The 11171-nt window shown below is 44.4% G+C and overlaps 1 pseudogene; it reads right to left on the reverse strand.

Annotated features, from left to right (window-relative positions):
- Positions 1-248: 248 nt before the first annotated feature.
- Positions 249-3920, reverse strand: LOC146638328 (uncharacterized; annotated as a pseudogene).
- Positions 3921-11171: the final 7251 nt, after the last annotated feature.

Below are 11171 nucleotides of genomic sequence, written 5' to 3' on the forward strand. Positions count from 1 at the left end.
CAAAGATGAATCAAATAGACCATTACGGCAAGGCCGGGATGGTCAGTAAGTAAATCCGTTGGGCATCTTTCTTTGCCTTTAGACAATAATTCTGATGGCAAAAGAACCAAACGGTACAGGCGAAAAAAATAAAATAAAACAAAAGGAACAATAAATAAGAGATTGGGAAATATATTTGAATCTGTCGTACACAAAATGCTATGATTCACATAAATAAAAATAAAATAAAATGCATGATGGATGAAACTTTACATTACCTTATCAAGGCAGTCAACCCCTTCTTCGTTCTTTTTGTAGCCCTGGATCATAAGGGGCTTCCCTCTGTGGTGCTGACAGCGGGATCTTTGTGTAGCGTGCTCATCTGCATGACATTTCTATTGTTCTTGTGTGTGTGTCAGTGAAAGCACATTTTGCTGAGAGTGCCTCACTTCCAGTGTTGAGAAGGTTACTTTTAAAATGTATTCGATTACAGAATACAGAATACATGCCCTAAAATGTATTCTGTAACGTATTCCGTTACGTTACTCAATGAGAGTAATGTATTCTGAATACTTTGGATTACTTAACATATTATCATGCATTTTACAACTACGTGAATGTACTATTGCTATGTGATTTATTACTATTACTGGAGGTAAAGGGACCTCTGGCTAATACGTCGGGTTCGTGTCGGGCTCGTAGCCGAAAAATAGCTTTACTTTGTTGTGTGCTTGCGAGAGACAGAGAGAGGCCTTGAAAGGCTGCTGCAACGGAACTTATTGTTTAGGAGGAAAACACGAACAAAGCGTACAGTCGAGTCTTAATAGCTTACTTACAACTGGGCTCGTCAGGCACTTTTCTTGGCTACAGTGGTTATTATTACATTTACATGCTTCCAGCTCCCGTTTTTGCTCGATGACAACTAGTACTTTTCGACTCTCCTTTTTCTACCACCTCGTGCTCACAGACACATAACGAGTATGGCAGTCCATTCTCCCTGCAGCACGGACTACACTGCCCATGAGGCTACATTCTTTAGAGCTATAACTGTAGCATTCTGCCTATTAGCTTAGCACAACAATGACAAAAAGGCGCTCTCTCACCCAGGAAACACGCAGAGCGAGAGCGTCACCCTGTAACCATGGCAACCGTAACGCTGTCGCCTGGAACTACTGTCAAACAAAACCGAAACAGTCCTGACCCACCACAATATGAAACAGGAAAGTACCCCCGTGTAATCCATTTATTTCAACAAAGTAACTGTATTCTAAATACCACCTTTTTAAACGGTACCTGTAACGGAATACAGTTACTCATATTTTGTATTTTAAATACATAACCGCGGTACATGTATTCCATTACTCCCCAACACTGCTCACTTCCTCTGGTCAATACCTGTGCAGGGGGAAGTTCAGGCTTGCCCTGGTTTTTTTCATCCCTGCCAGTACTGGGTTTCCCCATGTATACCTTCATATTCCAGGCATACAGTGGGGCAAAAAAGTATTTAGTCAGCCACCGATTGTGCAAGTTCCCCCACCTAAAATGATGACAGAGGTCAGTAATTTGCACCAGAGGTACACTTCAACTGTGAGAGACAGAATGTGAAAAAAAAAGCCATGAATCCACATGGTAGGATTTGTAAAGAATTTTTTCGTAAATCAGGGTGGAAAATAAGTATTTGGTCAATAACAAAAATACAACTCAATACTTTGTAACATAACCTTTGTTGGCAATAACAGAGGTCAAACGTTTACTATAGGTCTTTACCAGGTTTGCACACACAGTAGCTGGTATTTTGGCCCATTCCTCCATGCAGATCTTCTTGAGAGCAGTGATGTTTTGGGGCTGTCGCCGAGCAACACGGGCTTTCAACTCCCGCCACAGATTTTCTATGGGGTTGAGGTCTGGAGACTGGCTAGGCCACTCCAGGACTTTCAAATGCTTCTTACGGAGCCACTCCTTTGTTGCCCGGGCGGTGTGTTTTGGATCATTGTCATGTTGGAAGACCCAGCCTCGTTTCATCTTCAAAGTTCTCACTGATGGAAGGAGGTTTTGGCTCAAAATCTCACGATACATGGCCCCATTCATTCTGTCCTTAACACGGATCAGTCGTCCTGTCCCCTTGGCAGAAAAACAGCCCCATAGCATGATGTTTCCACCCCCATGCTTCACAGTAGGTATGGTGTTCTTGGGATGCAACTCAGTATTCTTCTTCCTCCAAACACGACGAGTTGAGTTTATACCAAAAGTTCTACTTTGGTTTCATCTGACATGACAGTCTCCCAATCCTCTGCTGTGTGTGCTCATCCATGTGCTCTCTGGCAAACTTCAGACGGGCCTGGACATGCACTGGCTTCAGCAGCGGAACACGTCTGGCACTGCGGGATTTGATTCCCTGCCGTTGTAGTGTGTTACTGATGGTGACCTTTGTTACTTTGGTCCCAGCTCTCTGCAGGTCATTCACCAGGTCCCCCTGTGTGGTTCTGGGATCTTTGCTCACCGTTCTCATGATCATTTTGACCCTACAGGATGAGATCTTGCGTGGAGCCCCAGATCGAGGGAGATTATCAGTGGTCTTGTATGTCTTCCATTTTCTGATGATTGCTCCCACAGTTGATTTTTTCACACCAAGCTGCTTGCCTATTGTAGATTCACTCTTCCCAGTCTGGTGCAGGTCTACAATACTTTTCCTGGTGTCCTTCGAAAGCTCTTTGGTCTTGGCCATGGCGGAGTTTGGAGTCTGACTGTTTGAGGCTGTGGGCAGGTGTCTTTTATACAGATGATGAGTTCAAACAGGTGCCATTCATACAGGTAACGAGTGAGGGACAGAAAAGCTTCTTACAGAAGACGTTACAGGTCTGTGAGAGCCAGAGATTTTCCTTGTTTGAGGTGACCAAATACTTATTTTCCACCCTAATTTACGAATAAATTCTTTACAAATCCTACCATGTGAATTCATGGATTTTTCTTTCACATTCTGTCTCTCACAGTTGAAGTGTACCTCTGGTGCAAATTACTGACCTCTGTCATCATCTTAGGTGGGGGAACTTGCACAATCGGTGGCTGACTAAATACTTTTTTGCCCCACTGTAGCTGCTCCTTGCATCACATGCTGTCGAGATGTTTATTCCACATTTCCCTGGTTTGCTTGGAATGTACACCTTGAAGGAACAGCGACCTCTGAAAGGAACCAGGCACTTATCAACTGTCACCTCAGGGCCTGGATTGTACATATGTGGTAGGCGCTCCAGCCACCTGTCCCAGATGTTCCTCATGGCAGCCAGTTTGTCATTTCTCCAGCGAACAGGTCTTGTATCTCTGTTATCAAATTGAATAATTCTTGAAAGGACATGAAACTGTTGTAAGGACATAGTTACCCGGAATATAGGTCGGCCAGACTCTGCATCCCACAGACTTTTTGTAGCCTCAATGTTTGAGCAATATACTCCTGCTAAAATCAACAGGCCTATGTAGGCTTGGAGGTCTAGCAGGTCGATTTCTCTCCAGGTGTCCCCAAACACACTTTCTCCTTCTAGGTTTGTCATTTCCAGTATAATTCCCTCAATTGACTCTGGTAAAACGAACTTGAAGCTGGACTTGATGTCATCCACATAAGTTATTGGATACCGTGTTGGCCCTGGCGTCATATTTATGACTTCCACTCTCGCTCTACTTCCTCTGACCTGGGGGGATAAAGACCAGAGCAAGTGTCCACTCTTGGACTGGAATGTCTCCTCAGGTGCCTGTTCTTCAGGTGCCGCTCCCTCTCCATCTGTACACTGGTCAGTCTCCTCAAAGTCTGCATCAAAATCTGTGTTGTCCTCCACTTCTGACACATCCTCCTTTATCTCTGGTTCAATTTCAGTGCCCTCTTCATCATGTCCAAAAACCTGGACCAGAACCTCTTTGACAGATAACCGCTTGGTCAGTTGCCTGCTCATTGTGCTCAGAGAAAATGGAGTGCAAGGCAAACATCAAGCTATATATATATATATATATATATATATGGGGTCTGTGTGAAGATGATACATTAGTCTGGAAGGTGTGGTTCAGGTAGGGGATAGGCACATTCAGTGCCTTTCAGTGGGTCATTAAGAGGGAGTAGTCAGTGGGTCGTTCAGTGGGTCGTTCATTGGGTCATTCAGTCAGTGAGTGAGTGGATACCCATTCATTTCCTATGGTGGTCACCTTTGACCAGGAACACCATTGATTAAAACACTGGCAATCAGATGTAAAACACAATATTTATGAGTGTTTTAAATTCTAAATCAGTCACATTTGACCCGAACACGACAGGAAGGCTAGAGGAGATCTGCATGGAGGAATGGGCCAAAATACCAGCAACAGTATGTGAAAACCTTGTGAAGACTTACAGAACTTACAGACTTACAGAACAGACCCCTGTCATTGCCAACAAAGTATATACCCTTTGTATTAAGATGAAAATACTTATTTTCCAACATAATTTGCAAATAAATTCTTCTAAATAAAAATCAGTCAATGTGATTTTCTGGATTTTTTTTCTTCCTTTTGTCTCTCATAACTGAGGTATACCTATGATGAAAATTACAGGTGTGAGAACCTGCACAATTGGTGGATGACTAAATACTTTTTTGCTCCACTGTGCTCCACTGTATCTTGAGATTTTGTGAAAAGGCAAAAGAAAGGATTTATTTTCTATCTGCATCATATAAATACAAGACAGGCTTCTTCTGGGTGCACCAGATTCTCCAGCCCCAAAATACAACATGGTGATGTTTTAGAAGAGGAAAATGCATGCCTTGGCACATGGACCTCAAAGATGGAATGGCTGTTGAATTTCTGTGGGTTAAAGTAAGAACACGTGATAGTTTCAAACCCTGGCTCCCTGGCTCCAATACTGTGGAACGGTTTACCCTCCTCACTACGCACCATGGTGGCCTCTTTTAAAAAACACCTTAAAACTCATCTGTTTAGACAGGCATTTGGGTAATGTTAATGCGTAATATGTTGTTTTATCTCATATTTATATTGTACTATTGCTTGTTTGATATGCTTTTATATTTCCTCTATGTTGCTATATTGTTTGTTTGACATGTCTTCATGTGAAGCACTTTGTAACAGCGTTTTTGTCTTAAAAAGTGCTATATAAATAAATTTTACTTACTTACTTACTTACTAGTTTTTCTACACAGGATCAGTCTCTTCCTGCTGTTCAGCAATATTCTGTAATTTTTGCTCAAACTGTGTCAGTTTTTTAGCTTCTCCTGCACAGTCCCCCACCCAGTGTGGAACACATTGCTTTTCTTGCAGCGAAAGGGAAAACGAGCCAGCAAAGGGGTTAAAGCGATAATCCCACCCCCACAAAGCGCCTGAATAACGTCATATTTTACTACATAAGCCAGCAAATCCAAACCCGACTCTACACAATTAACATCAGCTACCAAAGCCGGCAAATAGAAGTGACACAAAAAAGGAGCTTTACACCATAAAGTACTACAGAGATAGATTTGTGGCTTGAACTGAGCTCAATACTAATTAATCATCCTGCAGACTCTAAGACTAATCTAAATACAATGGCTAAGCTAGTTCTAATTCCAGTGTTGCTAGAATACAGTAAGTGACAGCACAAGTATAGTTGCTGATGTCTTGTTCATGAAGGCTGAAGCAGAGTATGTTGAGAGGGTAGCAGCACTTATTGGCTTCATATCCACATCGCAGGTGACCCTGTGCTCTTTGTTGAGCAACGAATCAGAGACCAGCATGGTAGTGATAAATAACTGTTAAAAAACTGTGTCTATATTTGATTGTTTGTAGTTGTATTTGATTATCAAGAACAAATACAAGTAAAAATAATCCACATACATTTGGAAATACACACTCACACACACAAATAAAAAACAACTATGTCAAATTATGTTGACTTGACAGGGCGTGAGACGTTTTCTATGCTATACTGTAAGTGTGTCTATTAGCAAAGACGTGTATAAAGTGCTTTTGCATCTCTTGATGTCAGATGATTGATTGACTGAGCAATAAGTGGAGAGTGAAGAAAGAGGTGAATCACTGGAGAAGTGTGTCTAAGGAGGAAAAAAGAAGTGATTGATAATAAGCCAGATAAAGGGAGAGTAGACAGGGAGAATGAGAAAGTAAGAGAGTGAGCAAGAGAATGGCGGTAGTGATTGATTGACAAGCTAAAAGTCAGGAGACGGCATGGCATGAGAAAAAAAATGATTGGAAAGACAGAGAGGAGAGTGATTGAGTGGAAGGATGGTACATTAAAAGGATGAAAGACAGTGAGATGGGGGTACTGGAGATGGGATGGCTCTGAGGGAATGTAAAAGGTGTGTGTGTCATAGGACAGTAGAAAGGTATGGTTTTATTAAGCTGTGATTGATTGCACTTGAGGTTTACCAAACATTCCAAATGTCATCAAACATCCAAACTTTATTCAATATCTCCGCTGCGTAGAGAAGCCTTTATTTTTAAATTCTAATTCTGCATGTTTGATCATATTTTTAATAAGATATCTGGATTTTATTTCTTTTTATTTTTCGCTTTGGTGTTAAAAAAAAAACAGTCACTCTACATTCAGAATTGTTTATCAATTAGTTACAACAATCAGACTGCTCAATGGTGAAGTGAATTATATACAAACATTTCATTATGCTGTGATGTTACCTTTACAACACCCAGGTAAACCAGAAGAACCACAGCCCTTCCCAACTGCAGCAGTTTTAACTCATACACCCCACCACAGAACAGTTCAGGAAAAGCCCCCAAATTTCAAGAGTCCAAGGCTTTTACCCAACCACTAAACTCTGTACATCCCAATCTGTTACTAACATTCTGTTGCCAGAACGAGGAGGAGGTGCCAGGCTGTTGTGTGCTGCTCAACCCACAAACACATCTTCCGTACAAATGTCGCACTATTTTAGAGAAAATAAACAGGCAATGGTACAAGACTTATTGCCAAGAAGCATCTTGACAAAAAATATATAATCGACCTGTGGCGTGGGTGTGGTCTCTGGCCAGCTGCAGAGGAGGGGTGACGCAGTGAGCTCCCGGGGCGGCACAGGGGCGGGATGAGCAGGTGTGCTGGGATCTGAACGTGATTGTGACTCTTTATGTTCACAGTGACAGTCGGAGCGGGAGGAGAGCAGACTTGACAGCAGAGAGCGGGAGTGTCTGTGTCCAAGTGAAAGACGAAAAGCACAGTTACAAATAAAAGTTCTGCTGTCATCACATTCGTGTCCAGCATATGCTTAACGGGTCAAACGTCACACGACCAAACTAAACTGTACTTATTTTTTGTATCTTCTCAGAAAATTAAGCACGTTGTTCTACCTTTAGTGGTACATCAGCTTGTGTCTGGTGTGGCATCCTGCAGTACTGTTGATAAGTAACATCGTTTAGGTGTTTGAGAGGGATCACAAGTAACTGCCCATAGGTTGAGAGTACAGCTGCCTCAGCATCTGGGTGAGCACTTTTGTTCACAAAGCAACTATAGGTCGTTCAATGTTATCAGAATGATTGTGTAATTGTGTCTCAAAGCTTTGCAAACAATGCCAAAACTCTAGCTCTGTTCTGTTTTTCTATACTCAGTGTAGAGTATAGAGTGGTCAATATTCAGAGTAGGGTGACACACTGAGTACTCTTTACAGCCCTGCATGTTCTTGTCCACAACAATATTGCTATTTTACTGAAATAGAGCAAAACTAAACTGTACTTAATGCATTGAAAGAAATGCAATAGGCCTGTTGTTGAATTTACATATAGACACTTCACATATCTGACATGACTAATTTAATTTGTCATTTTAAACATAATTTAGGCTTGTAATTTACAAGTATTGTTGAAAAAATTTTCAAATCTTAAGTCTGTTTATTGAGGTACCATTTGTTTGCCGGTATATATATATTGTTGTTGGCATGCTACTACACAAGTAACTCTGGCAGAATCTTCAATACCCAACATCCACAATGACGGTGAAACAGCAAGTAGCTCAGTGTTCCAACACTCGAAAGAAGGGACTGCTCTCACAGCTAGAGATTAGTGCCTCTGTGCTGTCTTTCAGTCCAGCTTTGTCCAGCCACTGGTAGGATTTCTGGATATCAGCCACCTCCTCTATCTGCCGGTGGTACATACCGTGCAGGGACCTGTCCTTCCATGATGGTTCCTCGCCTTCCTCCACTTTCTTGGGTTTCTGCTGCCTGAGATATTCACTGAGCACGCTGTCAGTTGGGGCCATCTTCGTGATGTATTCGTGGATGTTCCTTGTCTCATCCTGGACTGTGGTGCTGACACTCACCAGTCCCCGGCCCCCTTCCTTCCGCTTAGCGTACAGCCTCAGGGTGCTGGAATTGAGGTGAAGCCCTCCATGCATGGTAAGGAGCTTTCTTGTCTTGATGTCAGTGGCTTCTATCTCCTCCTTTGGCCAGCCTATTACCCCAGCAGGGTACCTGATCACGGGCAGGGCGTACGTGTTGATGGCCCGGATCTTGTTCTTACCATTCAGCTGACTCCTCAGGACTTGCCTGACCCTCTGCAGGTACTTGGTGGTTGCAGCTTTCCTAGCGGCCTCTTCATGGTTCCCATTCGCCTGCGGGATCCCCAGGTACTTGTAACTGTCCTCTATGTCTGCAGTGTTGCCTTCTGGTAGTTTGATCCTCTCCGTTCTGACTACCTTCCCTCTCTTTGTTACCATCCGACTACACTTCTCCAGCCCGAACGACATTCCGATGTCATTGCTGTATATCCCGGTGGTGTGGATCAGTGAATTGATGTCTCGTTCACTCTTGGCATACAGCTTGATGTCATCCATGTACAGGAGGTGGCTGACAACTGCTCCATTCCGTAGTCGGTATCCGTAGCCAGTCTTGTCAATTATCTCACTGAGGGGGTTGAGGCCTATGCAGAACAGCAGTGGGGACAGAGAATCTCCTTGGTAGATCCCACACTTGATGGTGACTTGTGCTATGGGCTTGAGGTTGGCCTCCAGTGTTGTCCGCCACATCCCCATTGAGTTCCTGATGAAGGCTCTCAGGGTCCTGTTGATCTTATATAGCTCTAGGCATTCCAGGATCCAGGTGTGGGGCATTGAGTCATAGGCCTTCTTGTAATCAATCCAGGCAGTGCACAGGTTGGTCAGTCTGGTCCTGCAGTCTCGGCTGACTGCTTGGTCTGCCAGTAGCTGGTGTTTTGCACCTCTGGTATTCTTGCCCATCCCTTTCTGTGCTCCGCTCATGTATTGACCTATGTGCCTGTTCATCTTAGCCGCTATGTCAGGTTCAAAACTGTGATTTGTAGTGATTTTCATGGAAATTACAAGGCCTGTAAGATGTTCTTAGCTAAAGTGGTGAGTAGCTGAAAACAACATACATGAACAGATGACGGGGTGTTAGCTGACGTACTGGAGCATATGGAAGCTCCATCTTGCAATTTCAAGGACTTGGAGAATCAAACAGGGTTTTGCACCACTAATACACCATGATTTTTAGAGAATTCAGACATTTCATAGTGATTTCAAACCCTTATTACACAGCATGTCTTGCAATAAAAATATTCCATTTCCTGAAAGACTATCATACCTTATAAATAACATTATGTAACATTCGACATGTTGGCTTTAAACCAGTTCATAAAGAGGCTGAGTAAAACAGGTTGGGTTCATACCACCAAATATCACAGTGAAAATATATTCATTCCTGGTCCAGCAAACACACAGTTTTAATCCCTCCAGGTCAAATATTATCATATCATCTGCCTTTGGTGTCTCATAACTGAATGATTATTCATTATTTATTTATTTTGTGAAATGCTATTCCACTATCCAGGTGTGTCAGGAAAATCCATCTATCATTATTTAGTCTAATGATGAATTTTTCCTGACTCTTTGTCTGTGACCTGACACTGACATAGTCAGTGTCAATGCTGTTTGTGCACAGATTGTCCATTGTAGCATCATTACCACCCCAGCCAGAGAATTCTGGAACTGAAAAACAGGCAACTCAGCCCCACTCTGAGCTTTAGGTTCATTGCTGTGGCATAACAAAGGGAACCTATATCACATCTTGTGCTCCTAGACTGTGACGTAAAAGGAAAGGTGTTTTTGTTTTATTCCCTTTGAGATTTATGTAAATCAACTTGTGACAAAAATATGCCACTGAGCAGAGCAAGCAGCACCTTCATCACACAGCGTGCCAGACACAAATTGTCATGGTCCTGGGCCATGTGGGCCCAGTATTCTTAGTTCCTTGTATTTTTGTATTTCGTTCCTTAGGCCATGTTTCCTGAGTTGCCCTGTTGTTTTGTTCCCTAAGTGTTTTCCCTTCGTGACTCTTACCCCTGTGTGCCCCTCTGTGTATTTATGAGCCCTCGTCTCTCTTTGTGTTTTATTCTATGTTTTCCCCAGCCCGTTATGTCTGTGTTTTGCATTTTCGGTCCTCCTCCTGCCTCCCGCCCGGTCCGGCCTCGGCCTCGGCCTCAGCTCCTGCTTCGCCGTCACCTGGTCCGGCCTCGGCCTCTGCAGCGACGCCTGGTCCGGCCCCCGCATCACCACAGTCTGGTCTTGCCTCGTCTGGTCCTGCCTCGTCTGGTCCTGCCTCGTCTGGTCCTGTGCCCACCGGGCCATGGCCAGCACGCCTAACACTGGAGAGCCGCCGCTGCCTTCCGCGCGGCCGGCCCCCTGAACTGCTCCGTCGTCTCCTTCGCCGCCGCCGCTGCCTTCCGCGCGGCCGGCCCCCTGAACTGCTCCGTCGTCTCCTTCGCCGCCGCCGCTGCCTTCTGCGCGGCCGGCCCCCTGAACTGCTCCGTCGTCTCCTTCGCCGCCGCCGCTGCCTTCCGCGCGGCCGGCCTCCTGAACTGCTCCGTCGTCTCCTTCACCGCCGCCGCCGCTGCCTTCCGCGCGGCCGGCCCCCTGAACTGTTTCCACGTCTCCACCGTTGCCGTCCGCATGGTCGGCCCCCTGAACTGCACTGTGTTTTTGGGTTGTTTTTCTTGGGCTCCGGTGTTTGCTGTGCTCTTTTGTTTTCTGTTCCGAGCCCTCCGTCCTGGGCCCCCGCCGCCCGCCCTGGGTCGTTTTCTGTTTGGTTTTGTTTTTCTGTGTTTGGGCTGTCTGGTGCCAGCCCTTAAGGGGGGGGTGATGTCATGGTCCTGGGCCATGTGGGCCCAGTATTCTTAGTTCCTTGTATTTTTGTATTTCGTAGTGATGG

Source organism: Diplotaxodon limnothrissa, linkage group LG2 (assembly GCF_057381915.1).
Source record: "Diplotaxodon limnothrissa isolate DT_005_m linkage group LG2, D_limnothrissa_male_GT1.1, whole genome shotgun sequence".
NCBI lineage: Eukaryota > Metazoa > Chordata > Actinopteri > Cichliformes > Cichlidae > Diplotaxodon > Diplotaxodon limnothrissa.